The sequence below is a fragment of the Pongo pygmaeus genome, chromosome 13 (genome assembly GCF_028885625.2).
Source record: "Pongo pygmaeus isolate AG05252 chromosome 13, NHGRI_mPonPyg2-v2.0_pri, whole genome shotgun sequence".
NCBI lineage: Eukaryota > Metazoa > Chordata > Mammalia > Primates > Hominidae > Pongo > Pongo pygmaeus.
The window spans coordinates 125,641,100-125,668,506 of record NC_072386.2 but is presented as its reverse complement, the minus strand read 5'-3'; the positions used below and the strand labels follow the sequence as shown (position 1 = coordinate 125,668,506).

At 53.9% G+C, this 27,407-nt stretch overlaps 1 long non-coding RNA gene across 1 annotated transcript; it reads right to left on the bottom strand.

The window, feature by feature from the left end:
- Positions 1 to 7,681: 7,681 nt before the first annotated feature.
- Positions 7,682 to 14,296, bottom strand: LOC134737934 (uncharacterized). Its single transcript, XR_010123392.1, has 4 exons — positions 14,247 to 14,296; positions 13,388 to 13,605; positions 9,280 to 9,420; positions 7,682 to 7,977 (listed from the first exon to the last, which is right to left on the bottom strand). It is a non-coding gene; the product is annotated as an uncharacterized LOC134737934 (long non-coding RNA).
- Positions 14,297 to 27,407: the final 13,111 nt, after the last annotated feature.

The window sequence follows — 27,407 nt, the reverse complement described above, 5'->3', positions numbered from 1 at the left end:
GGGGCTCCCTGCTCCGCATCAGCATGATGGGCCTAACGGTTGACTCAAGGTAGGGAGTACCCAAGTCAATGCATGCTGGGGACTCGGCAGCGGGGCTGCCCTGAGCGGAGGAGGAATATCCTGGCAGACTGGCCAGCTGTCATCAGGGAGGAGTGGGGTTGTGGTTGGCATGGGAGCCCAGCTGAAGACAGGCACGAGTCAGGGTGGCAGTGGATGCGCTCGTGTTCTGGGACCCCAGGCAGGGCACAGTGGATGCTCTCGTGTTCTGGGACCCCGGCAGGGCACAGTGGATGCGCTCGTGTTCTGGGACCCCGGCAGGGCACAGTGGATGCGCTCGTGTTCTGGGACCCCGGCAGGGCACAGTGGATGCGCTCGTGTTCTGGGACCCCGGCAGGGCACAGTGGATGCGCTCGTGTTCTGGGACCCCGGCAGGGCACAGTGGATGCGCTCGTGTTCTGGGACCCCGGCAGGGCACAGTGGATGCGCTCGTGTTCTGGGACCCCGGCAGGGCACAGTGGATGCGCTCGTGTTCTGGGACCCCGGCAGGGCACAGTGGATGCGCTCGTGTTCTGGGACCCCGGCAGGGCACAGTGGATGCGCTCGTGTTCTGGGACCCCGGCAGGGCACAGTGGATGCGCTCGTGTTCTGGGACCCCGGCAGGGCACAGTGGATGCGCTCGTGTTCTGGGACCCCGGCAGGGCACAGTGGATGCGCTCGTGTTCTGGGACCCCGGCAGGGCACAGTGGATGCGCTCGTGTTCTGGGACCCCGGCAGGGCACAGTGGATGCGCTCGTGTTCTGGGACCCCGGCAGGGCACAGTGGATGCGCTCGTGTTCTGGGACCCCAGCAGGGCACAGTGTAGCCATACCACAACATACATAGGAAAGGACGAGGGGCCTCTGAAATGTTCACAGTTGTTATTTCTGGGCAGTTCTTCATGTTCTTTACATTTTCTGCATTTCTCCAAACTCTTTACCCAGCACACAGGACCTTTATAATCAGAAATCTAAGAGAGTCACTGCACTCAAAGCCACGCTGGGGCACGGCACCATGGACATGGCACACTGTTCGGCCTGTCATATGCCTCACGCACAAGCTCACATTTCTCAAGGTTTGCCCACGCACCCAGCCCCGTTCTGGGCTCTTGCTTAGGCTATGGCATTGATCTCATTACCCCCCAGTAGGCGAGGAAGGGGCACAGGTCGGGAAAGTTGTGCCGGGTCATATGGTTGGTAACTTGTGCAGGGAAATCTCTCACCTGAACCTTGTCTCTCCTCTACTCTCACACCTCAACAATCATCAACACATGAGAAGACTTCTGTGATAAACCCGCCAAGGCTGCCCCTACACACACCAGCAGCAAGTCTGGGCCCCTGGAACTTCTGACTGGCCGGCTTCAGGTTGGCATTCCCATGACCCCCTCTTTCCAATTCTATTAATTTGCTGGAGAAGCTCGCAGAGCTCAGGCAAACACTTACATTTACAGATTAATGAAAAAGAATATTGCAAAGGACACAGATGAAGAGACGCGTAGGCCGAGGAGGGAGGAAGGGACCCAGAGCTCCCACATCCTTGCTGGGCGCGCCACCCTCCAGGAACCTCACTCAATCGAGTCCTCTTGGGATTTTATGGAAGCTTCATGACATCAGCATTCCTTCCCCCATGGCATAGGATGGGACCCTCTCATGGGAGGGTCTTAAGACCCACAATCCGAAAGGCGGGAGAAGGTTAGGGTGCTGCCTTGGGGCAGGCAAAAGGAGGGCAGGAGAAGGCAAAGGCTGCCCATGAGGCTCAACACCCCCAACATTCTAATGCAAATGGGAACAAGTGCTATGGGAGTTATAAGCCAGGAGCCGCAGACGAAAACCCATATCTATCCTAATAGCACATAACTATACAAAATCTATTTCCTGGCCACATAGTCACTTTTTAACGTAACCTTGGTTAACAGCACGGTGTTCAGTGTTTACAGAACACCTGGGCCAGGTTCACATAGATTTAAAGGATACGAAGGGAACCCTGGACGCTGCTCCAGAAAGCAGACCCAGGGATGCCTGTGGGTGGCCGGTGATGGGCCCCTCTCACCCCTGGGGAGCTGGGATGGTTGCAATCTGTCCGCCAGCACTGCCAGGCCAGGGTCAGGGCTGAGGACACCCAGGACGGGTGCAGAGGTGAGGAGGTCCCAGGTGAGCACCCTGGGAGTGGGGTGAGCTCTGCCGCGGCTTTCCTGGGGAGGGCTGTGGGAGGCGCAGGTGTGCCAGCAACAACCTGAGGCTGCGCTGTGGCCCTGTGGCTTGCTGTCCATGGCCTTCATCTGCCTCTCGCCTCCTCTGGAAATGAGAGTGACTGTCCCAGCCGCCCTGACCCCACTGACCGAGAGCCCAGCCAAAGGGGTAGTGGAGGGGAACTTGCTTCTCAGGCCAGGAAGATTTGGTTTGAAACTTAGTTTCTCATGCAGCTGCAGGTGACAAGGGCCTGCAGCTGTGCCTGGCAGGGCAGGGCCCTTCTCTCCAATTCTGAGCTGAATCTTCTAAGCCAATGATCTCACAGACGTGGTGTCAGTGTTACCACAGCCCGCGAGGCTGCCGAGCCACTGAGAAACTAGGGTCACCTGCCAGTGAGCGGGTGGGCGGCGCCGGGCAGTGCCGGGCAGTGTGGGGGCAAGGACGCCTGCAGGGACTCCTCCTGTAGGGACGAGCCTTCTAGCACATTCTAAGGGAACCAACGCCCTCTGCCTTGCTGGTGCTGCCCCCAGATATTTCGACAGCTGGGTTTTGGGTGGGGCTCGGCTTCTGAATGTAACAGGCCAGTGTGGGGTCCTGACGTGCAGCCAGGCTGGGGTGGTGTTCAGAGTGCCGGGCTCCCTTCCTCTCTCCTCACCTGTCATGCAGGGACCTCCAGCCTGCCTTCCCCGGGCTGCTGGGGTGGGGAGGGGTGTGGAAGCTACAGTCTGGAGCAAACATGGGTGGTCGACACTGCTGTCTGTCAGGTGGAGCAGCCCTAGAGCGGCACAGCCTGTCGGCTCCCCCGCATCCTTGGAGACAGATGGCCAGAGCCTCTGCTGGGTGGGGGAGAATTCTGCACCCTCCTGGCTGGAGGCGAGGCCGTGGGCCGCCGGCTCTGGGAGCTCCAGGCTCTACCTCCCACGCCTGCTGCTCTGGACACGCGGCATCGCTCTGCGGGGAGAGAATGGCGGCGGGCCTGGCTGGCCCCCCAGGGACCTAGTGGGAACAAGCACCACAGGACCAGGAGAGAAAGTGGGCGAGGAAGCGGGGGAGTGTGGGGGTGAGCGAGTGTGCATGTGCAAGCAGGTGTGCCCGGGTACACATGAGTACAGTGGCCGTGTGCAGGGGTGTGCCTGTGTCTGTGTGTGTGTCTGGTGTGAATGATCTGTGTGTCTGTTGTGAATGTGTCTTTGCCTGTGTCTGTGTGTCTGGTGTCAATGTGTCTTTGTGTGTGTGTCTGGTGTGAATGGATCTGTGTCTGTCTGAAGTGAATGGTCTGTGTGTGTGTATCTGGTGTAAATGTGTCTTTGTGTGTGTCTGGTGTGAATGTGTCTGTGTGTATTACTGGTGTGAATGGTCTGTGTGTGTGTCTGGTGTGAATGGTCTGTGTGTGTCTGGTGTGAATGTGTGTGTGTCCGGTGTGAATGGTCTTTGTGTGTGTCTGGTGTGAATGTGTCTGTGTGTGTGTCTGGTGTGAATGTGTGTGTGTCTGGTGTGAATGATCTGTGTGTGTCTGGTGTGAATGTGTCTGTGTGCGTGCCTGGTGTGAATGTGTGTGTGTCTGGTGTGAATGGTCTGTGTGTGTGTCTGGTGTGAATGTGTGTGTGTCTGGTGTGAATGCTCTTTGTGTGTGTCTGGTGTGAATGTGTGTGTGTCTTGTGTGAATGGTCTTTGTGTGTGTCTGGTGTGAATGTGTCTGTGTGCGTGTCTGGTGTGAACGTGTGTGTGTCTGGTGTGAATGGTCTGTGTGTGTCTGGTGTGAATGTGTGTGCGTGTCTGGTGTGAATGTGTGTGTGTCTGGTGTGAATGGTCTGTGTGTGTCTGGTGTGAATGTGTGTGTGTCTGGTGTGAATGCTCTTTGTGGATGTCCGGTGTGAATGTGTGTGTGTCTGGTGTGAATGGTCTTTGTGTGTGTCTGGTGTGAATGTGTCTGTGTGCATGTCTGGTGTGAATGTGTGTGTGTCTAGTGTGAATGGTTTGTGTGTGTGTCTGGTGTGAATGTGTCTGTGTGTGTCTGGTGTGAATGTGTCTTTGTGTGTGTGTGCCTGATGTGAATGTATCTGTGTCTGGTTTGAATGTGTCTGTGTGTGGCTGGTGTGAATGTGTGTGTGTCTGTCTGAAGTGAATGGTCTGTGTGTGTGTATCTGGTGTAAATGTGTCTTTGTGTGTGTGGTGTGAATGTGTGTGTTTTTGGTGTGAATGTGTCTGTGTGTGTGTCTGGTCTGAATGTGTTTTTGTGTGTGTGTCTGGTGTAAGTGATCTATGTGTGTGTGGTGTGAATGTGTGTGTGTCTGGTGTGAATGTATGTGTGTCTGGTGTGAATGGTCTGTGTGTGTCTGGTGTAAATGTGTGTGTGTCTGGTGTGAATGTGCCTGTGTGTTTTTGGTGTGAATGTGTCTGTGTGCGTGTGTCTGGTGTGAATGTGTCTTTGTGTGTATGTGTCTGGTGTGAATATGTCTGTGTGTGTGTCTGGTGTAACCCTGTCCCAAGGAGTGGCACAGCCATCCTTCATGGGTCACAGACTGTGACATTTGGGACAACCAAGCAGTGGGCTTCCACGGGTGCCCCCAACCCCACCCCACGCCCCCAGCACCAGGTGGCTTCCTCAGAGTCCCAGCTGCCTGTTTGGGAGGCTCTGGGCCCTGAGCGGAGAGGGAAAGGGGCAGATGGGCCAGCACACACTCAACTCACTCTTCAACTTGGCTTTCGCAGGTGGAGCTGCCAGAAGAGCCTCATAGCCTCCCCCAGCCCACAGTGACCACCCTCCTGCCATGAGGCCACTGCTCATGAACCTGAGTCCTATGTGCATTTGAGGGCACCTGTGGCCCCAGGCTCCGGGCCAGGGCCTGGCTCAGGGCAAGAACCAAGTTAACTGTCTTGTGAATTGGGGACGGGGTAGGCTGCATGGGCGAGGTGACAGAGGTGCTTCCCCACCCTCCGCCCCGCCCTCTGCCCTCTGCCCTCTGCCCTCCACCCTCTGCCCTCTGCTCTCCAGGTGGCTTTCCCCAGGACCAAGTGCAGCTCTGCCCTGGGAAGAGAATGGAGCAAGGGTCACCTGGCAGAAATTAGTAACCCAGGACTTTACCCACCTTCAACCAGCCAAGCGGCCTCAGTTGATCCTCTCGAACTGCATACCTCAGTATTCCCATTTACATAAAGAGGGTCTCCATGCTCTTTGAGGACCAGGATCAGATCTTACAAGTGCAAGGTTAAGGTCAGGCTTTCTGGTGACAGAAGGTGTGCAAGCTGACACAGGTGAGGTTTTGTTGACCTGCTTATCTTGCTGGTTTTCTTCCTCCTGAAATCCCTGCCTACTGTTTCTCCCCCATTGCCCACCACCTGCCCCAAAACATTCCTCACCTGCCAGGTAGGGAGACCTGCAGTGAGGACACCCACACGCGGGGTTTCTGTGTCCCTCAGGAGGGGGTGTGAGGGCAATGCCGAACAGGGGAGGGTGGCTAAAGGTAGAATTTCAGGCATGAGCAGAGGCGCCCGGTGTCTAAGCCAAGCACGGAGCAGCGAGGGGCAGGGAGTGCTTCTCCATCCGAGGGGCTCTGGGGGCAGCACACAGCCTCGGGACAAGCCTGGCTGTGGGGCCCGGAGGATCCGGGTCCAATTCAGCCTCAATCTCCACTCATTTCATTTCTCTTGAGTCTCTGGGCCTCAGTTTCCCCATCTTTACATTGCACTGTGGGGTTGCAATGCACAGAGCGGTGAGGTTGGATGAGATGAGCCGACTTTGCCAATGTTAGTATCTCTCATACCCGCATTCCTCACACACTAGGTCCGGGGCACTGGGGACCTGTGATCCAGCAAACCCCTGCAGAAAGAGGGACGGCGAACTTCTGAAATAAGTAAACAAATCAGTCCCAGAAAGAAGGCGGAAAGGAAAGCCGTGGGGATGTGTTTCTGAAGTCAAACACCCTGCGCTCAATAAGGCTCCGGGCAAAGGAAGAGTGAGAGCCCCTCCCAGGCCGGGCTGCCGGCTCTCCTGGCGCCTTCCCGCTCAATCCTATTAGCCAGCGAGCAGCAGAAAGAAGCACAGCACGCGCAGAACGAACGAAGATGTCAGAGACAAAAGACAAAAAGCAGGGTGGGGATGGGAGGAGGCGCCGCTTGCAGGCCTGGCCAGGCCAAGCTCCCTGGAGAGGAGCCACGCGGCTCCAGAGGGAAAGCGGTTTAGCAAACTAGATGAATTCCTCTTATTAGACAAAGCCCTGTCTCCCCTACTCCCACCCCTGCACAGCTACAGAAAAAGGCTCTCCGGGGGGGCATCTTACTCCCACCTCCACCTGGGAGGGGCTGGCGGGCTGGGGGATGGGGAGAGGGAGGAACCCATCCCCCAGGCTGGTCCCCAGGTCCAGCCGCTGGAGCAAGCTGGAGGCCTGTGTGATAAGCACCCTGGCTTCTTCCGTCTCCTGCAGGGCCCCAGGAAGCTGCGATGCCCCCACCAGCCCTGGACTCTCTTTCTTCATGTGGAAGGGTCATCTGAGAACCCAGGTCCAGTAGGATCCAGTAGGGGCTGCATTCCCTCCGGGAAACCTGGGAGGTGAGGTTGGGAGAGTCGTCCATCCACCTGACCATCGTACACTTGAGCGAGGCAGACAGAGTGGAGGCAGAACGGCGGGGTGCTGCGGGGCAGGTGGGCGTGAATCCCCTGCCAGCCCTGCCCACACACAGGGATGTGTTGGGGTCCGTTGATGAGAAAGTGTGCCTGCAGGCTTAAGCGGGGCTGGAGCCTCCACCACCCACTGTGCATGGCAGCTCTCGGTGGGGGGCAGTCTGGGCGGGGTGCCCGGCAGACCCTGTGGCCTGAGTCACGGCGGATCCCATGTGCCTCACGTAATCCTCCCCGCCCGGACCTCCCCAGCCGTTTTTCAGGACCTCAGGAAGGAAGAAGGCATTTGAACATCTTCAAGATCATTTGCAGGTGAGGAAACTGAGACTCTGAGGAGGTGCTCAGGACCTCGAAGCAGGAACGCGAGTCAGGCCAGTGCACCTGCCAGGCTCACCCTTTCAGTCCAAGAGGCACGGCGCCCTCCGTTTCCACCTGGCAGGGCCCAGGAGCGAGGCTCTCCCACCTCCACACGCCCAGCTCCCGCCCCGAAGGAAAAACACCACTTCCCAGGGTCTGACCCAGAGCGGACTATGGAAAGAGAACAGTGTGTGGGGACAGAATCCCTCTGGAGACCTCCGCTGTGCCTCAGTTTCCCTCTATGTCAAATGTCAGCCTCTGAGCGTTGAGGGTAAACTCTATTCATCATTGGAAGATTGTGCAGGGAAAACACCAAAGAGAAGCCCTATCTCAGAAAAGCCCCCCCGCACGTGCCCCCTCCCTCATTTAGACCTGCTCCCCACCCATGTGGCTGTGCCCCTGGCAAGTCACTGTCGTCTTGTTCCTCTCCCGATGGGGCACATTGGTCAGGACAGAGGCGAGCAATCAGCTCCACATTGCCTGCCAGCTTCAAGGGGCGGGGACAAAAGAAATGTTTAATTTATCACTGGTTCCAAGAACTAAGGAAAAAGTAATAAGAATTCTGTCTTGAGCACCAAGAGCATGTTATTTACAGCTGCAAAACTTTCACAACAATTTGAATGCAAAACAGGGTGCGCCGTATTCATAGCCGTTTGTCCCAATTGGAAAGGAAGGCATTTGAGAGCAAAACAGCACTTTGCTGCAAACCACTCGCTAAGAAAATGGCAAGGCAGTCTGTGTTCTGAGGGAGGCTGGGAGGTGGAAATGAGCAGGTACCTGAGAAAAACAGAACAAAAGCAGGTGCAGAAGGCGGTCAATGGTAGCCTGTGCCAAACAGCAGGGTGGCTTTCTTTTTATTTAAAATAACATTTTTATTGATTCCTGAATTCCTGCCCAGATGAGGCTGGGGAGACAGGAAGCCACGTGGACAAGATGCCCGGGGAGAAAGCCCATGGTCTCCCAGCACTTGCCCTCCTGAGGCTGCTTCCGTTCTGCACCATGTGGCGGGGGCAGTGGGCACAGCCGACTCAGTTTCCCTTGCTCTTGGGGCGAGCACCAGCACTTCTCTCCCAGGAGCTGAGATGATTCATTAACAACCAAGGAGAGATTTGAAGATGAAAAATGTCCTCGCCGTCTCTGGGATTAATCATCGTATAACGCATGCTCCCTGTCTGCATGGCCACTTAATTACCTGCCGTCGACAAAATGATTCTCCTCCTGCTCCTCTCTGGAGAAACGCTCCCGTTTGGAGCCCGTGGTACAGATTCTTAGCAAAGAATCAAAGCTCTTTTTGCAGCAGCAGAAAGGCTCGGGAGTGTTTTTATAGAATGAGAGAGAACAAAAGCAGCCTCTGCTGGAGAGGGGCCTCCCAGGTTCGGAGGGGACAGACTAGGGAGAGATAGAAATGGCTCTAATTTTGTGATTTAAAAAATAGAACTTGATCCTGTTTCCTCCCAAGCCTACTGAGAGGAGTCCTCGGCCCCTCCGACAGCCTGCTCCAAGGGGCAGAGCAGGGCAGGGAGCATGACCTTGCCTGGACCTGGACCTGTGTTGTCCTGGCCAGGGCCCTCCAGAGAGTTGAGCCTACTGTCTGCTTATGTCTCAAGACCCGGTCTTAGGGATAGGGAACTTGCCTTGCTGACCTTCCTGAGGCCATAGCCACTGGACATCAGGCTTGCTTAGCCGAAGCCTTGTCCCAGGTCCATGTGGGTCACGGCCCTTTGTTTTTTGTGTGTGTGCTTTTTTTTGTTTGTTTGTTTTTCTTATTTGAGACAGAGTTTCACTCTTGCCCAGGCTGGAGCGCAGTAGTGCAATCTCAGCTCACTGCAACCTCTGCCTCCTGGGTTCAAGCTAGTCTCCTGCCTCAGCCTCCCAAGTAGCTGGGATTACAAGTGTGCACCACCATGCCCGGCTAATTTTTGTATTTTTCATAGAGACAGGGTTTCACTGTGTTGGCCAGGCTGGTCTCGAACTCCTGACCTCAGGTGATCCAGCCTCCCAAAGTGCTGGGATGACAAGTGTGAGCCACTGCCCCCAGCCTGGGTCACGGTCCTTTGTAAAGGGCCAGTCAACACTCACCTGCAGCCTTGCTGTTCCCTGCAGCTGGGGCGGGGTCCACCTTGCCTGGGGCCGTCCTCATTCTGCTTGTCTGATGTTCTTTAGTATCTGTTAAGGCGTGTAGGGCCCCTTTCACGCCCAAATGTCCTGGTCATCCCAGTGCTAGAAAAGAAGACATTCGAACTAGTCTGAAAGATCAGACAGGGTTTTTTGTTTGTTTCTATTTTTTGCACCTGGTAATGAAAATAATAAATTCTCACTGCATAAAATTTGGAAAGTAAGGAAAAAATAATGTAAAGCAGAAGAGAAAGCCACGCCGGCTTGCTAATATCTTGGAATGTTTATTTTCTGTCATTTTTCCTAGGTGTGTAATTATTCCACCTGGCCAGGGTCATCCTGAACACAGTCATCACACCTAACCATCTCTAGGCGAGGAGATGGGAAGGGCTTTGGTGGGCAAAGCTAAGGAAAAGGAAAGGGCTCGGTTGGAGGGAAGACTGGGCTCCACTCCTGCCACTAGCTGCTGTGTGCTCTCTTGCCAGCTGCTCACCCTCTCTGAACCTTGTTCTTTGGCCTGCAGAACTGGCATGGGGCTGCCACAAGGACGATGAGCTACAAGCTACGGCAATGGGCTTCTGTGCAGACAGCCCTACAGAAACCTCTGAGATAGCACCCCCTGCGGTCCCCTGCCGACTACCACCCCACTTTGCTTTTCGTCCCATTGATCTCCACCTGACACAGTGCACGCCGAGGCTGGTCTCCCTCTCCCCGACCCAGGGGAAGTTGGGAAGCTCCTGAGAGGGAACCCGCTGTTGTGTTCAAGGCTGTGTTTCTGGGGCACACGAGGCCCGGGCTGGGTGCTCAGTGAAGCTGTGCTGAGTGGATGCAAGGCTTTCCAGGAAAGATGGCGAGCGCACGAGGACGGCTCAGGAGGAACAGGAGGGTGCCAGCAGAGGAGCCAAGGACGGGAGGTCACAGAAGGCCCTGGCAGCCTGGGACGGAGATGCCGTCCTCTCTGTAAGCTGCACAGCTGCCTCGATCCCTGGGCAGGCACACAGCAGGCGCGGGTAGGGGTCCTTCCTTCTGGCACAGACAGCGCCACAGCCCATGGGGCGGCAAAGCCTCCACCCCAGACACTCCTGCTCCTGGATGCAGAGCGAGAGGTGGCTGCAGCCTTGCGAGATGTCACACAGAGGCTGATGGGAGCACGGTTCACTGAGAGGAGAAGCCAGCAGGCCTCAGCCATGGAAGCCGCTGCCTGATTGGTGCCCAGCTGTGATTAGAGAGTCCTATTTCAATGTGGGCCCCTTAGGCCCATGTCCAGAGGCCTCTGACTCATGGAGAACTGTGCTCGGCACACCGTTTCTGGACCCTCTTGAAGGATTATCTGCTAGTCCTAGGGCCTAGGTGCCATGTTCTGCATGGACAGCCAGGACTGGGATGGAGCCTGGACCAGCCCCCGGAGCAGCTGAGCATCCGCCCATCGGTTCAAATAGAAGGACCCTGGATGACTGCCTTGCACAGCCGGCCCAGCCCCTTGTGGGCTGATGGGAGCTCCTCTTTCCAGGGTTCTGGGCCTGTCTCCAGAGCTGGAAGCGCTGAGGACTCCCAGCCCTGGCCATGATGGATGACGAAGCCCACACCTGCCCACCCTGTTTATGTCCATCCTCCTATGGTGGATGCCCTTGTCTTGTCTCCGTGATACCGTGGGCTTCCCCTGGCAGAGCCCTCATCACAAAACTCTGACTGATGTTTACTCATCTCCGCAGCAGGCCCCAGGGAGCATCTTGCAGGCGGCCACCCCGCCAGAGCCACCGTCCTCTCTCAGTGCTGGGTCATGCATGCACACAGGGCTGAGTCTCCACTCCCCCCATCTGCCTTGAGAGCCAGAAAATCACCCACTGGCATTAATCAAGCCCCCCGAGTCAGTTCTAGGGCTGGAAGGACCTCCTGAGACCCGCCTGTGCTCATTCACTTATCTGCTCATCATTCATTCAGTAGTGATTGTGGGTCAGGGACGCACCCAGCCCCGAGCCAGATGCTGCAGGTACATTGCTTAGGAAAGTGATGCAGTCCCTGAGTGCCTGGCCTTGGTGTGCCGAGAGACAAGTGAAATCGTCCCAGGGCCACGGTGGCATTCAGAAGGTGCAGACCTGCCGGGGGGCGACGAAAAACACATGACTGTCCAGGGCAGACAAGACAGAAGGACCAGTGGCAGTTAGTAGGAAAATACAAGTGTCCAGGGCAGAGACTCTGGCCCTAGGAGGCCTGGGGGTGGCAGGGAGAGTGCCCAAGAGAGGGCCATGCCTGGCACTCACACAATGAGTCGGGCAGGGAACACGGCTGGACCCAGAGGGCCTGGAGGCTGTGAGGAGGGTGATCTGCCTCTCTCTGTAACAGGACAGCCCAGGAGGGTCTGTGCTCAGGGGTGCCACATGCCCCTTATGCTCCATCTCACAGCTGGGCCCAGCGGTGCGGGACTACCCAGGATAGAGAGGCATGCAGCGACCTTCCAGGCTGCAGCAGCAGAGGGGTGGGGGTGGCTGGGCCTGGGTGGTGGCTGCAGGGGAGAGGGACGTGGATGGAGGTGAAATGGGCAGGTGTGTGGGACTGCGAGGCAGCCTGGATGTGGGTGTGGGGGCGTCATGGTCTTCCCTGCCCCTGCAGATGAGGCAGCAGGCTCTTGGGGAAGCTGGAAGAGGCAGAACTGGGCTGCTCTGTTCTGAGGGCTTCTGCACAGAGTTCCAAGTTCCAGGAGCTTCTGGGGGCTGGGACCTGCCTTCATAGTGAGGTGGATGAGTCCAGGTCTGTGGCACATGGCCTCTGCCGTCAGCTTTGCTCTCAGTGCAGAGCCGGGCTCATCCTCATTGTGTGGCTCAGGAGATGGAGGCCCAGAGAGGCAAGGCTGGCACCCGCACGGGCCAGCTGCATAACCCAGGTCCAATTCCAGGTCCCAGAGCCAGGCTCCATCGTGACCCACTGCCAGGGATGATGGGCAGACTGCTATTCCCAACAGTGCCTCAGCTTTGTCACCTGGAGGGCAGGAGGGCAACAGGACCTGCTTGGAAGCTGAGCGTCCACGTGCCCAGCAGGCATCCCACCCTCCTCCGCCTCTTGACAAAGCAGGCTGGTCATGCTTCTGACACCAGGGCCGTGAGGAGTGGTGTCCCCCTCTCTGGGCCTGTAGGCCTTTGACAGGTGGGGATGCCTGTCCCTGCTGGGCCCCAGGTTTGTATTTGCAGCCACAGAGCAGAATAGGGAAGAGCCAAACTGACGTGCCAGGAACCTCAGCTCTTCCCTGTCTGGGTCCTGCCCTGACCACATCCGTCACTGTCAACACCTGGAGGACAGTGTGTGGCAGCCCATGCTCCCTGACAGCAGCCTTCCCCAGAGAGCCAGGCCCACCCCATCGACCCCAGCCTGGGGTCTCTCAAAGGCTCTGGGCACTGCCTTGGCTGAAGCCAGTCCTGAGCTCCAACTTAGGGACAGAACCAGCCCACCTTGGTAGATGGGGCTTGGCAACCTCCCAGATTCCTAAACACACCCCATAGGCCCCTTCCAGCATCAAGTTTGGAGAGGCAGAGGGGGAAAGGTCCCAGCTAGCCAGACAGGGGCAGGGAGAAGGTGCGATGGTGTGGTCAGTTACCTCCCCGACTTCCTCATCCATGTGGCAGCTGGAGCCTGTGACAGGAAGAGGCAAAACCAAAACCAAACCTGTCCCTAAAGGTTAAGCTTATCGGTCCTTATGTGGGGGTATAAAGTGTTTTATTCAGGTAAGCTGACGCATCCTGTTAGCTGAGCTAAACTAGACAGCTGACTGGAGGAGGCAGGGCTGATTTGAAAGATGAACCTCCAGCCGAGAGCGCCCGTGAGGATGCTTGAGGGTGCCAGGGTCTTCCTCCTGCAAAGCTGCAGGTCCTCACGTGCCCGGTGCTCTCCCACTAGTGGTTAGCTCTGTGACCTCCTCCAGGTTGCCTCAGTTTCCCCAAATGTAAAATGCAGAATGAAGTCCCCCCTCCCCCCCGCAGACGGGACACAGGTGAAGAAAGGTGGTCCGGTGACCTGCCCCATCCCAGGGGCTCTTACTGAAAGTCGGCTACTATTGTTAGGCCACATGCATATCCTTTACGTGGAAGATGACTGAAACCTGCACCTGGACAGTGCTCCCAGCTGTGGGCCACCAGCTCTGCAGGGACCCAAGGCCCCAGTGCAGGCTCAGAACAAGGCAGAGACAGCACCGTGCACCGTTCCAGGCATCCACATTCTCAGGGACCAATTACCCCCCTCCATGCCTGTCTGGCCATCATGGGAGTGATTCAGGGCTGCTCAGGCCTAGGTCCTCTTGTCCTAGGGGAAGAAAGCTGAAAATACCTAGCTGTCTAGATGGCCCTGGATCCACAACAGTCTCCGTCAGGAGCACAGGAGCTGTGCATGACCGCACCACCAATTTTCTCTTGGGAGACTTCTAGGGGTGGGGGGCTGTTGTAGCACATACAGAGTGTGTATTACCCCACCGTTAACCACGCAACTCCTAGCCTGCGACATTTAAAAGAGGAACCTGCCACCCTCCATGAGGCTGGAGAATCAGCGGGAGTTTCCAAAAGGCAGCTTTTGTTTAAACCACAAGATAATGGAGGGATTTGCATTTTGCTGAAGAAACCGCAAGGCACCATCCGACATTGTTTCAGTTCTTATTTGTTGTTCCTTTTTGAACGTCTCTTCTTGAAGCAATTTCTGGGCAAATCACACAAATAAAGCTCTTGAGAAACAGGTTATAGCCCACTTACTCAACTTGTTAATTAGGTCTGGAAATTTCTAGAGGGACTTGAACTTCAGTGACCAACCACCCTGGTTTGCCCTGGGGACAGGGGACTGTCATTGCTAATACTGGGACAGTTCCAGGCAAACTGATGGGATGGTCAGCCTGCCTGCACCCTGGTCATTGTCTTCATCCATTGCTCCCTCATAAGGGTTGATAAGCACCTCACCTTTTGTAGCTGGTGGAGCTGCTGCTCCACCCCTCCTTTCCCTCAGCTGTGATGACCGGCAGGTGACGAGCCAATCAAATTCTTCCCTAGGATTCTTCACTGGGGATTGGTGGGTCACGTCCTCACTTACCCCCCTAACTCACAGAGTATGATGGAGGTGACTTAGTGGTGACCATGGCTGGCCAGGCTCTCTCTGCCTCTGAGAGAGCACTCCTCTGTAGAAGGAGAGAAAGAACCCAGGCAGGGACAGTGTGTGTACGTGTGTGTGTGCGTGCATGTGCGTGTGTGAGCCTGCAAACCCACGTGCCCACCCCCAGCTGTCTCTTGTCACTGCCATGACCAGATCGGGGTGTTGGGAGGATGGAAGAAGCCACGGTCCCATGCTCTGCCGTCTACTGTAGCAGAGAACCCGCTACACAGAGGTGACTGTGCGGGGGTGAGGGAGGTGGAGGACAAGGTATTTATGTGCAATAAATATTTAATTCCACCCAGCGCTCCTCCTGTAGCAACGTGGATCCTAGATTAGTTTTATACATTCCACCCACATCACCATACCCTTCAGCAAGGTTAATCCTGTCCTAATGCGAGTTTAAAAATTAAATCCACTTCGATGAACAAATGTCCTTTGCAGCTTCATCCCATTCTTTTATGCAGAGTAAATATGTTTGCACAATGGCTCTGGGAACAGCGCTCCAGAGCGGATCACACACGCATCCAACACGGCTCCCGGCCCCGACTCCATGCATTATATATGACAGTCCCATTCCAGTCTCGCCACCGTGCTGGGGAGCAGGCAGCAGCTTGTCAGTGCCTTTAAATCAAGCGCAAAGCAGATTGTGAGCTGGTTCCGGGGAGCAAAAAGCAGTAAAATAATTTGGGATTTTGAGAACCATTAGTTTAACTTAGGTGAGAATATACGTCTGGATTTTTCTCATCTTTTCATAAGCTTTAAAAATATACACAAAGCTAAACAACAAAAACAACCACCACCAAAAAACAGCAATTGTCCCTTCCCCAAAACCGACCCTACTTCCCAGTTTGTTTTTTCTGGGTTTGCAGAAGGTGACAGTGACCGCTCTCCTACACAGAGCTGTAAGTGGAGGCTGGAGATTTGGTTGTGCCACCGTGTTCTAGGGCTTGGAGACTCAATTAAGATATTAAAAATAGGACTTGGGCCAGCAGGGTGCTTCCGTGGAGCTGTCTTTGTTTATGTCTTCAGCAAGCAGCCTGTGAAAGCCCCTCCAGTCCCAGGGAGGCTGGAGAGTTCTAAAGGGGATTATCTGCCTCCTGGGGTATAAATTCCAATTTACTCTGACACAAACTATTACCCTGCAAACACTGGCCATCCATCTTCAGGTGCCTGGCAGATACTCGGCGCTGGTGTTATTATCTCTGGGAAATTAAAGTGGGCCACAGGGTGAGGGATGCTTCCTGCTGGAGCCCCAGGTGCCTCTTCCTCAAGGCCCAGGCTGACCTCCAAATAGTCCCAAGCATGAATTGGTTTGTCTCTCTGGGTGGTGATGCCCGACGTCCTCGCTCTCACCCTCTGCTCCCTCATAAGGGTTGATAAGCACCTCACCTTTTGTAGCTGGTAGGGGGCTTTATAAAGGGCAATGTTGCTGCCAGCCCAGGGGTCTGGGCAAGGAGGGGGTGACAGTGCTGGGACAGAGGAAAGGGGAAGGAGAAAAGAAGGAAGGAAGAGGGGAGAGGAAGAAAAGACCATGTTGCGTAGCAGAGCAGGGCCTGTCCCACCCTGCAATCCTGGGCTAGAGAAAATCCCCCCTTTAAAGTATTCAGAGTCAGTCTCCCCCACCTCACCATCTAAGAACCCCTGGGCCTGGGTGCTGGGGGAGGCCCACTCAGTACCTTCATCCCAGCACTCTCTGTCAAACGTAAAGACTTTGTTGAGATGTAAATCACATACCATAGAATTCACCCTTTTATTTTATTTTATTTATTTATTTTTTAAAGACAGAGTCTAACCCTGTTGCCCAGTCTGGAGTGCAGTGGTGCGATCTCAGCTCACTGCCACCTCCGCCCCCTGGGTTCAAGCGATTCTTCTGCCTCAGCCCCCCAGCAGCTAAGGTTACAGGCATGCGCCACCACGCCAGGTTAATTTTTGTATTTTTAGTACAAATGGGGTTTCACCATGTTGGCCAAACTGGTCTTGACCTCCTGGCCTCAAGTGATCCACCCGCCTCGGCCTCCCAAAGTGCAGGGATTACAGGCGTGAGCCGCTGTGCCTGGCGTCATTCGCCCTTTTAAAGTGCACAGGTCCATGGTTTTCTGTACAGTCACAGAATCATGCAGCCATCATCATATTCTGGTTTTAGGACATTTTCATCACCTTAAAAGAAACCCTGGACCCTTTGGCTGTCACCTCCCTGTCACTCTTCTTCCCATCCCCTGGCCACAAGGAATGTCCTCTCTGTCTGTCAATCAGCCCATCGTGGCGATTTCCCGTCAGTGGAATCCTGGGCCGTGTGGCCTGGCTTCGCATGTGGGGCATGTTAGGAGGGCTCGCCCTGTCGTTGCCTGGGCCCATGCTTCGTGCCTTCTGCAGCTCACTCTTGTTGCCCTCTGCTCCCTCATAAGGGCTGATAAGCACCTCACCTTTTGTAGCTGGTAGGGGACTTTACAAAGGGCAATGTTGCTGCCAGCCCAGGGATCTGGGCAGGGAGGAGGTGACAGCGCGGGGACAGAGGAAAAGGGGAAGGACTCTCCTCTCTGTGGAGAGACCACACTGTGTTCATCCCTTTCTGTCAAGGGTACCCAGGTCTCCTCCACCTTTTGCAAATTGTGAAGTGTGCTACTATGAATGTGCTTGTGCGAGGGTTTGTGTGGAGGCCTGTTTCATTTCTCTTGGGTATATTCCCGAGGTTGCTGCTGGAGGGCTGTCAGAGGAGCTGCCAGCCTGTTTCTACCGCAGCTGCCCCATCTCACATTCCCACCTCCTAAGCATGTTATTAGTCGGCTTTGCCTTGAGCACTGGGACAAACCACCCTGATGGCAGGTGTGCCTTTTGCTGAACCCATTCTCTACAGATGTTAGGATCTCTTACCGCAAAGGAGATCCTGACACAAGAGCCGGGGGACCCTTGCCTGCCCATGAGGCCTGAGTAGTGGCAGGGTCACCAGCTGACGGTGACAATGACTCCTGGAATTGGAAGATGGAGCCAGCGGGGCAGGGTGGGGGGTTACGGAGTGGAGAGGAGCGTCAGCTTCAGCAGAGAAGGCTCTGAAAGGTCATCTGGTCTCAACAGGTGGAGTCCGTCCTGTTGCAGAGCTTGCTCAAAGCTGGACTGGAGCCCTGGCTTCTCGCCCACCCTTTCCCTGGCCCGGGCTGCCACTGGGCACTGCAGCCTGGACTACCTGGAGTCAGGGAGTTTATCTGGCAGGAGGCACCTGTCCTCCAGAGAGGCCCGCCATCAGGTGTCCTCCAGAGAGGCTACCAGGGGCAGGGGACTGGGTCTGCTGGGTCGGCTTTTGCCTTTCAAACTTGGTAGCCACCCCCCAGTCACTCCAGAAAGAGGAAGAAGACACCTCTGAGGCTGCAGGAAAGAAATGGGGCAGAATTTGCTCCCTTGCTACCAGAACTTTATGAATACCTGGCCTGTTTGTTCAAGCAGGCTTGAGCTCTGCTACCTGTGTCCCTGGTGTGCTGTGAATGGAGCACGAGACATAACACCAAGCAGGACCCATGGGGCTCTGCAGGAGAGAAGACAGACCAGGTGTGTGTGTGTGTGTGCATATGTGTGCATTCATGCACATGTGTAAAGAATGAGTTCTTACCACTCTAGACAATGGAGAACTAGTTTTTCTGGGCTTTATTTTTAGTGAGTCATTGACTTCTTCCTAATCATATGATCTACCTAGAAAAAGCCAGTAGGATTGACAGGTACATTGCCTATTTCTGCTAGGCATATTGGGCCTACAGAAGTCCAAACCATTTCTTTTCCCCAGCAATGCCAATTAGAAAATATAATTCTGAAAAAGATGCCATTCGCCAAGGGAACAGAATTCATTAAGTATCTAGGAATCAACCAAAAATGTCCACTCTGATATAAGACGTGGAAGACAATCTGAAGACGGGCAGGGCTCTGCGCGCTCCACACTCTTAGAAGCAGCGACCTAATGTCAGGGCAATGCCGAGTGTCCCCAGACGAACCCACAAATTCAACGCAATCGCAATCAAGAGTGTTTGCGGAACTCAGTGGTGATGGAGGAGTTAAGGTCCTCAGATGGCTAGCTCAACATTAGAAAAGAAGGGGAAAGGGCATGGGCTTGTCCTGTGAGATAGGAAGATGCCCTGCAAAGACCCAGCAATAAATGCTACGTGGCACTGGCAAGAAGAGCAACGGCCTAGAACCAAGAGCCAAGAGACATGGCCAGCATTGACCCCACGTGGGAACTTAAATCCCAAAGGCAACACTGCAAATCCGGTGGGGAAGGAGCATGTGGTCTGGTTGATGTTTGCTTAGCAGATGGAGGTCAGCAATGAATTTCTGCACCTGTGGGTCACAGACATGGGGGGATTCCATGGATTAAAGGGCCATATTGGAAAGGTAGAAGAAGAGAGTCAGTAAGCCAAAAGACTGCAGAGTGTCTTTAGGGCTTAAGGGCTATAAAAGCCTTCTTAAAGAAAACTGATTTATTTAGACAGGGTCTCAACCTGTCACCCAGGATGGAGTGCAGTGGTATAATCACAGCTCACTGCAGCCTCGAATTCCTGGGCTTAAAGGATCCCCCCACCTCAGCCTCCTGAGTAGCTAGGGCTACTGGCATGTAACAACACACCTGGCTAATTTATTTTTTTGTAGAGATAGGGTCTCGCCATGTGGTCTTGAAGTCTTGGGCTCAAGCAATCCTCCTACCTCAGCTTCCTGAAGTGCTGGGATTCTGGTTCAAACTTGTTACACATAGGGAAACTGAGGCTTCGAGGGGGGAGCACGCATGTGTGCGTGCACACACACACACACAGGCACACACCTGGTCTGTCTTCTCCGCTGCAGAGCCCCACGGGTCACACGCACACACCTGGTCTGGGATTACAGGCATGAGCCACCACACTCAGCTAAGAAAACTTTAGAAGCCAAAATTATTAGCTCAAAAAACTATAGGGGGCAAAGTCCACGGAGAGCGGATAGAATGGAAGAAGATATTTGCAATGTGTTAAGCCCACAAAGCTCAACGTCTAGAGCTAAGGCATAAGCAGTGAAAGGCAGCAGTTCCCGCAGAGAAAGCTAGGAAGGAGCAGTTTACTCGGGCGGCAGTTACGTTGTCCACTGTGAAGCTGATGAGCACCAGCAACATGTTCCAAATCCCGGGCACACTCAGGAAGTAGGAGCGTGCAAAGAGTCGGTGGGAAAATGTAGAAACCAGCACCGGGCCAGGTGCGGTGGCTCACGCCTATAATCCCAGCACTTTGGGAGGCTGAGGCTGGCGGATCAGGAGGTCAGGAGATCGAGACCATCCTGGCTAACACGGTGAAACCCCGTCTCTACTAAAAAATACAAAAAAATTAGCCGGGCGTGGTGGCAGGTGCCTGTAGTCCCAGCTACTCAGGAGGCTGAGGCAGGAGAATGGCATAAACCCGGGAGGCGGAGCTTGCAGTGAGCCGAGATCGTGCTACTGCCCTCCAGCCTGGGTGGCAGAGTAAGACTCTGTCTCAAAAAAAAAAAAAAAAAACCCAGCACAGCCCCCACTGAAGCACAGCCTTTCTAAACAGTCCAGTTTTACTGCTCGGAAGTCCCCATCTTGGTGTGAGCCAGGAGGACTCTGACACAGGTTCCGGCGGGGGGTGGGGGGGTGGGGGGGAGGCAGCAATGGGGGGCGGGGGTGGCACTGCAGCTTTGGCGCTGGGAGTGAAGGTAGCTTACAGGCCACCTGGGTCACCCAGTAGGTGCAGCCTGGGGAGTGTGGCATGGCTGTGGAAAGCATCAGGCTGAATGCAGATGCACCAGGATGGGTGATGGTAAAAGTCACACGTGCATGATGCAAACTTGGTGGAGGAAGTAATGTTCAGAGCCAGGTGCCACAGATGCCATTTACCTAAGTTAAAAATACACACACACAGATTCATTTTGAAAGAACATGGTTAAAATAAAAAGCTATGCACTAAACACAAGAAAGTGGTGCTTAGGCATGGAGGACAGTCAGGGAAAGAGAAGGAGTGTGGGATAAAGGGAGAGGGAGAGAAAGGAGTCTGTGGGGACGTGGCACTGGTGGATGATGGTGCCTACCCCAGCCCCAGGCCTTTCGAGGTTGGATTTTTGGCTTCTGTGGTGTCCGCTGGTGTTTGCAGAGCCCCAGACCATCCTTGCATCCTGCTCTCTGCAGCGGCATTCCCCGCAAGCACACCTACTAGGAGGTGGGGAAAGCAAATCTACCCATTCTTCCCTGGAGACCCGAGGAGGACTGGCATTCCATCCAGGTGGCTCCCTTTGCTGGAAGAACCCTTGGGAGGACCATGGTCATTTGTCTGGGAGATGGAGCAAAAGGGAGGAAGGCCAAGAGAAACCATTGCTTGGACCTGGGGACACGGGGAGAGGGGAGGGAGAAGACTGCTCTGTGCAGTATGACTCTCTCCCAACTCAGCATGACTGTCCCCCAAACTCAGCACCACTACTCCCTGCTCTCAGCATGACTGTCCCCCAAACTCAGCACCACTACTCCCTGCTCTCAGCATGACTGTCCCAGCTCTCAGCGGGGCTGTCTCTCCCTCTCAGTAGAAGGGGCCGCAGCTCTCACCTGCCCTTATTGGCATGGCCTGCAGGGAGCTGGTCCAAGGTCCTGCATCCAGGATGGGGAGAACCCAGGTCTGTGTGGACCCACGGTCCCTGCTCCTCACGCAGGCATAAGGCTGCTGGTTGGCCTCCCACTCAGGGGGATAACAGGTGCTCAATAAACCTCATGCTCCCAGGTTGGGGCCTGATGCCTGAGTCAGGAGGCAGGGGTGGCCTGGGCTGTCCTGAGGACTGGGCAAGATGGGATATTGGTGAGGAAGAGGTAGTGGGGGGTCAGGCTGGGTCAACTCTGTGAGCTGCTGGGTCCCTGCCCAGGGGTCGGGGATGGAAGAATTCCATGGGTCTTCCGAAAACCCCTGTGCTGGAGCCGGCACATGGTGACAGAGCGTGCCTCTCTGGAGGAAAGAATGAGGAACCTAGGGCAGGAATGGGGCTAGTCAGCCACAAGGAGGAAGCAGGGCCGTGTGTCCTGAGGTTGAGGAGAGGAAGCCCGTGGGTGTGGACGCATCTGGCATTGCTCAAGGAAAGTCCTGGATTCCTCTTCCCCCCAATAAGAAATAACCAAACAGAGGTGGAGCAGGCGGCCCTTGGTCCCTTTCCTGGGGTCTGGGCTCTGGTTTGACTCATCAGAGAACCTCTCCCCAGCGGCAGGGCTGCAGGCACAGTCTGTCCTCATAGCCAAGCAAAGGTGCCCTCTGGTTCCTCACAGGACCCTAAAGAGTAATGTGTGGAGGGCCCTACCAGGTCCAGCCAGGCGAGCTGTCCATCTTCCCACCACCAGCCAGACATGATAAGCAGAAAATGAGGGGGCGCATCCCATCAGAGGGACAGGGATAGCCCAGCCCAGGAGACAAGCCTGGGCTCGACACCGGTTCCAACCCCCACTCTGGAGGGAGCCAACTGCCCTGCGGCAGCTCTGGTGCCTGGAGGAGCCAGGTCTCTGGGTGGGTGCGGGGGACACATCTGCTGCTCTCAGGTGCCCACTGGGGCGGGTGGGTCCTGGAAAGCTCCACCAGCAAGGGTGACACATTTCAAGGAGAACCTGGCTCCAGGTGTCACTCTAAGTCGGTTCCTGACTCCACGGCTCTCCGCTGGGCTTTTGGCAATCTTACTTCACCTGTTGAGGCCACAGCTTGGACATCTACCCCCAAGGTCTGCATTAGCAGAACTTTAGTGTTCCTGGAGACTCTTGCTCAGGAAGATGAAACTTGCAAAGGACTTCATTGCTCATTGCAGGAATCTCCCTAAAGACCCTGTATTAGTCAGAGCTCCCTAGAAGGACAGAACTAATAGGATAGATGTATATATGAAGGGGAATTGATTAGGAGAATTGACTTACATGATAACAAGGTGAAGTCCCGCCGTAGGCCATCTGCAAGTTGAGGAGCAAGGAAGCCAGTCTGAGTCCCAAAACCTCAAAAGTAGGGAAGCCGACAGTGCAGCCTTCAGTCTGTGGCCAAAGGCCTGAGAGCCCCTGGCAAACCATTGGTGTAAGTCCAAGAGTCCAAAAACTGAAGAACTTGGAGTCCGATGTTTGAGGGCAGGAAGCATCGAGCACAGGAGAAACATGAAGGCTGGAAGACTCAGAAAGTCTAGTCCTTCCATCTTCTTCTGCCTGCTTTATTCTAGCCGTGCTCGTAGCTGATTAGATGGTGCCCATCCAGATTGAGGGTGAATTTGCCTCTCCCTGTCCACTGACTCAAATGTTACTCTCCTCTGCCAACACCGTCATAGAAACACCTAGGAACAACACTTTGCACCCTTCAATCTAATCAAGTTGACACTCAGTATTAATCATCACAAGTCCACCCCCTGTCAACTTGAACCCATGCACGTTCTCCTGATATCATATGTAATTTTCAAATAAAGACAATAATAAAGTCATAATTAATCCTAACATAATATAGCTGTCCTTCGTACAACTGGAAGCACACTAATCCTTAACCTAAATGATATTATATAAAGTTAACAACACTTAAATGTTGATATGAAGTCAATAAATCTTATGTCACACGGTAGAAGGAAAAAGAAGAAATAAAGTGAAGATATTTTCTTAGTACAAGGGTATACATGCACAAACATATTCCTAATAAAATAAGGAGGAAATACTCATGACAATTACAGTCCTCATTTCTGCTACTGGTCATGTGGTTGTAGCTGGTACTGATGACTATCTTCTTCTACTACCCGTTCTGTATTCCCTTTGCCTTCAGCAGGCACCTCAGCGGGTTGTGGTTCTTATTTTTTATATATTTATTTTTGAGACGGAGTTTCACTCTTGTTGCCCAGGCTGCAGTGCAATGGTGTGATCTCGGCTTACTGCAATCTCCACTTCCCAGGTTCAAGCCATTGTCCTGCCTCAACCTCCTAAGTAGCTGGGATTACAGGCATGTGCCACCATGCCTGGCTAATTTTTCGTATTTAGTAGAATCAGAGTTTCACCATGTTGGTCAGGCTAGTCTTGAACTCCTGACCTCAGGTGATCCACCCACCTCAGCCTCCCAAAGTGCTGGGATTACAGGCGTGAGCCACCGCACCTGGCCTGGGTTATGGTTTTTTACCTGGTGGAGTGACTCAATCCTTCATTCCTGAAGGGTCTGGGCCGATTGGAGTCCTGCTTGGACTGGGCTGTTGTAGTTTCCCATTGACCTTAATCACAGGGCATGGTAATACTAACAGACACCCTAAGAAATCTGTACTTCCTTACCTCCACTGTGGAGCAGTAGACTGACTTTATCTCGATAGTCTGGGTCAATCACCCCAGCCAACACTGTAACTCCCTTCTTAGGCTGTTGACTTAGAGGCAGGAGGAGCCCAAAGTGTCCAGATGGTAATCTTAACTTCCACTTTAATGGAATCATTGTGGCATCTCCTGGTGGCAGCGTTCCTCCCTCTGGAACTAAGACCTCTAGGCCAGCGGAACATAATATTGTGGGAACAGAAAGCAAACATTTTGCTAGTGGGTCACTAGGGGTGATGGTGAGTGGTGCCACTTCCATTTCCACCGCTTGATTCCTGGAGCCATGAATGCTGGCTATGGGGAAAACTGTACCATATATTTGATGCAGGTTCAGAGCATACACAGCCTTCTAGAGAACTTTGCCCCAGGCTTGCAAAGTATTGTCACCTAGTTCGTGTTGTAATTGTGACTCCGAAAGGCCATTTCACCATTCTTTCTTTTTTTGAGACGGAGTTTTGCTCTTATTGCCCAGGCTGGAGTGCAATGGTGCGATCTTGGCTAACTGCAATCTCTACTTCCCGGGTTCAAGCGATTCTCCTGTCTCAGCCTCCTGAGTAGCTGGGATTACAGGTGCATGCCACCATGCCCGGCTAATTTTTGTATTCTTAATAGAGACTAGGTTTCATCATATTGGTCAGGCTGGTCTCCAACTCCTGACCTCAGGCGATCCACTCACCTTGGCCTCCCAAAGTGCTGGGATTACAGGCGTGAGCCACCGTGCCTGGCCCATTTCACCATTGTATCAATCCAGCTACTTCAGGACAATGGGGAACATGGTAAAACCAGTGAATTCTGTGAGCATGAGCCCACTGCCACACTTCCTTAGCTGTCAAATGAGTGCCTTGGTCAGAGGCAATGCTGTGTGGAATACCATGATGGTGGATAAGGTGTTTCATGAGTCCACGGATGGTAGTCTTGGCAGAGCATTGCATACAGGATAGGCAAACCCACATCTGAAGTGTCTATTCCAGTGAGGACAAACCACTGCCCTTTCCATGACGGAAGAGGTCCAATATAATCAACCTGCCATCAAGTAGCTAGCTGATCACCCTGGGAAATGGTGCCGTATCAAGGGTTCAGTGTTGGTCTCTGCTGCTGGCAAACTGGGCACTCGGAAGTGGCCATAGCCAGGTCAGCCTTGGTGAGTGGAATACCATGTTGCTGAGCTCATGCGTAACCTCCATGCCTGCGGTGATGGCCACTTTGCTCATGGGCCCATTGGGCAATGACAGGGGTGGCTGGGAAAGAGGCTGAGTGGTGTCCACAGAACGGGTGATCCTATCCACTTGATTGTTAAAATTCTCCTCTGCTGAGGTCACCCATTGGTGAGCACTCACATGGGATACAAATACCTTCACAGTTTTTGACCACTCAGAGAGGTCCATCCACATACCTGTTCCCCAAATTTCTTTGTCACCAATTTTGCAATCATGCTTCTTCCAAGTCCCTGACCATCCAGCCAAACCATTGGCTACAGTCCATGAGTCAGTATATAATCAATCACACATCTGGTCATTTCTCCTTCCGTGTAAAGTGCACAAACAGGTGCACTGCTCGAAGTTGCCCACTGGGAAGATGTCCCTTCACCGCTGTCCTTCAGGGATGTCCTAGAAAGGGGCTGTAGTGCTGCAGCTGTCCACTTTCGGGTGGTGCCTGCATATCACGCAGAGCCATCTGTGAACCAGGCCCTAGTCTTCTCTTCGTCTGTCAACTGATCATAGGGAACTCCCCATGAGGCCATCGGTGCAGGCTGGGGGAGAAAAGGGAGGGTGGCAGGAGTGGGGACCATGGGCATTTGAGCCACTTCCTCATATAACTGACTTGTGCCTTCAGGACTTGATCAAGCTCAATCACGTGTATACCACTTCCATGTGATGATGGAATGCTGCTGTACACGACCCACTTTATGTGGGTAGTGCTGTACACTAGCCACTTTATGGCTAGATGGGTCAAAAAGCACCCAGTTCATGACAAGCAGTTCAGGTCGCATGGTGACTTGATGACCCATAGTCAAACTTTCAGTTTCCACTAAAGCCCTGTAACAGATCAAGAGCTGTCTCTCAAAAGGAAAGTAGTTATCTGCAGAAGATGGCAGGGCCTTGCTCCAAAATCCTAGAGGCCTCCGCTGTGATTCATCTATAGGTGCCTGCCAGAGGCTCCAAACAGCATCCCCATCTGCCACTGACACCTCAAGCGCCATTGGATCTGCTGGGTCATATGGCCCAAGTGGCAGAGCAGCTTGCATAGTAGCCTGGACCTGTTGCAGAACCTTCTCCTGTTCTGGACCCCGCTCAAAACTGGCAGCCTTTCTGGTCACTCAATAAATGGGCTGGAGTAACACGTCCAAATGAGGAACGCGTTGCCTCCAAAACCCAAATAGGCCCACTAGGCATCGTGCCTCTTTCTTGCTTGTAGGAGGGGCCAAATGCAGCAACTTATCCTTCACCTTAGGAGGCATATCTCAACAGGCCCCACACCTCTGGACCCCTAGACATTTTACTGAGGTAAAAGTTCTCTGAATTTTAGTCAGATTTATTTCCCATCTCCTAGCACGCAAATGTCTCACCAATAAGTCCAGTGTGTTTGCTACTTCTTGCTCACTGGATCCAATCAGCATAATCTCATCAATGTCATGGACCAGTGTGATATCTTGTGGAAGGGAAAAACGATCAAGACCTCTGCAAACAAGATTATGACATGAAGCTGAAGAGTTGATATACCCCCAAGATAGGACCGTGAGGGTATATTGCTGGCCTTGCAGGCTAAAGGCAAATTGCTTCTGGTAGGCCTTATGGACAGGAATGGAGAAAAAGGCATTTGCCAAGTCAATGGCTGCATACCAGGTACCAGGAGATGTGTTAATTTGTTCAAGCAATGAAACCACATCTGCTACAGCAGCTGCAATTGGAGTCACCACTTGGTAAAGCTTACGATAATCCACCATCATTCTCCAAGATCCATTTGTCTTCTGCACAGGCCAAATGGGAGAGTTGAAGGGGGATGTGGTGGGAATCACCACCCCTGCATCTTTCAAGTCCTTGATGGTGGGACTAATCTCTGCAACCAAGAGACTCTTCCCGTTGATTCTTCAACAGGAATTCACAGTGTATGCTCCAGGACTCTTGAACCCTCTTCATCTCAACGTACTGGCTGTACTGTGTGCACCCACCCAAAACTATTACATTGCGATCCCCTGACCCAGCCCACTGGAAGATCCACCCTAAACCAGACTTGGAGCTCTCAAGAAGCCTGACCTTCCCTTTTCTTCCTCTACTGCTCTGAGGCACTGCTGTAGCACCCTGAGCTGGCACTTTCCCTCACTGTGGTGAGCTGGGAACTCAACTTTGTCCTGTCCACAGTTGTTGGGGATATTTGGAGGGTGTCATTTGAGTCTCTGCCATTCCTCCCGCATATGTGGAGTCCCGAACTAAAGTGCCTGGGAGGGCTCCTCTGTGCCGTCATCTGCATGCAGCTCCTGGGGCGTGTGGACCCAGAGCAGGTGTGCAGGGAGCCCCACCCTCTCTCAGGTGGCTTCTTATTATGTGGCATTGTAGCTGTATTACCTGAGCTTCAACAGGTGAGCACAGTGTGGCACCCCCATGGCAAGCATAAACCAGTTATAAGGACGTTTCTTGATTTCAGAAACAGCAAGGAACAGCCGGGCACAGTGGCTCAA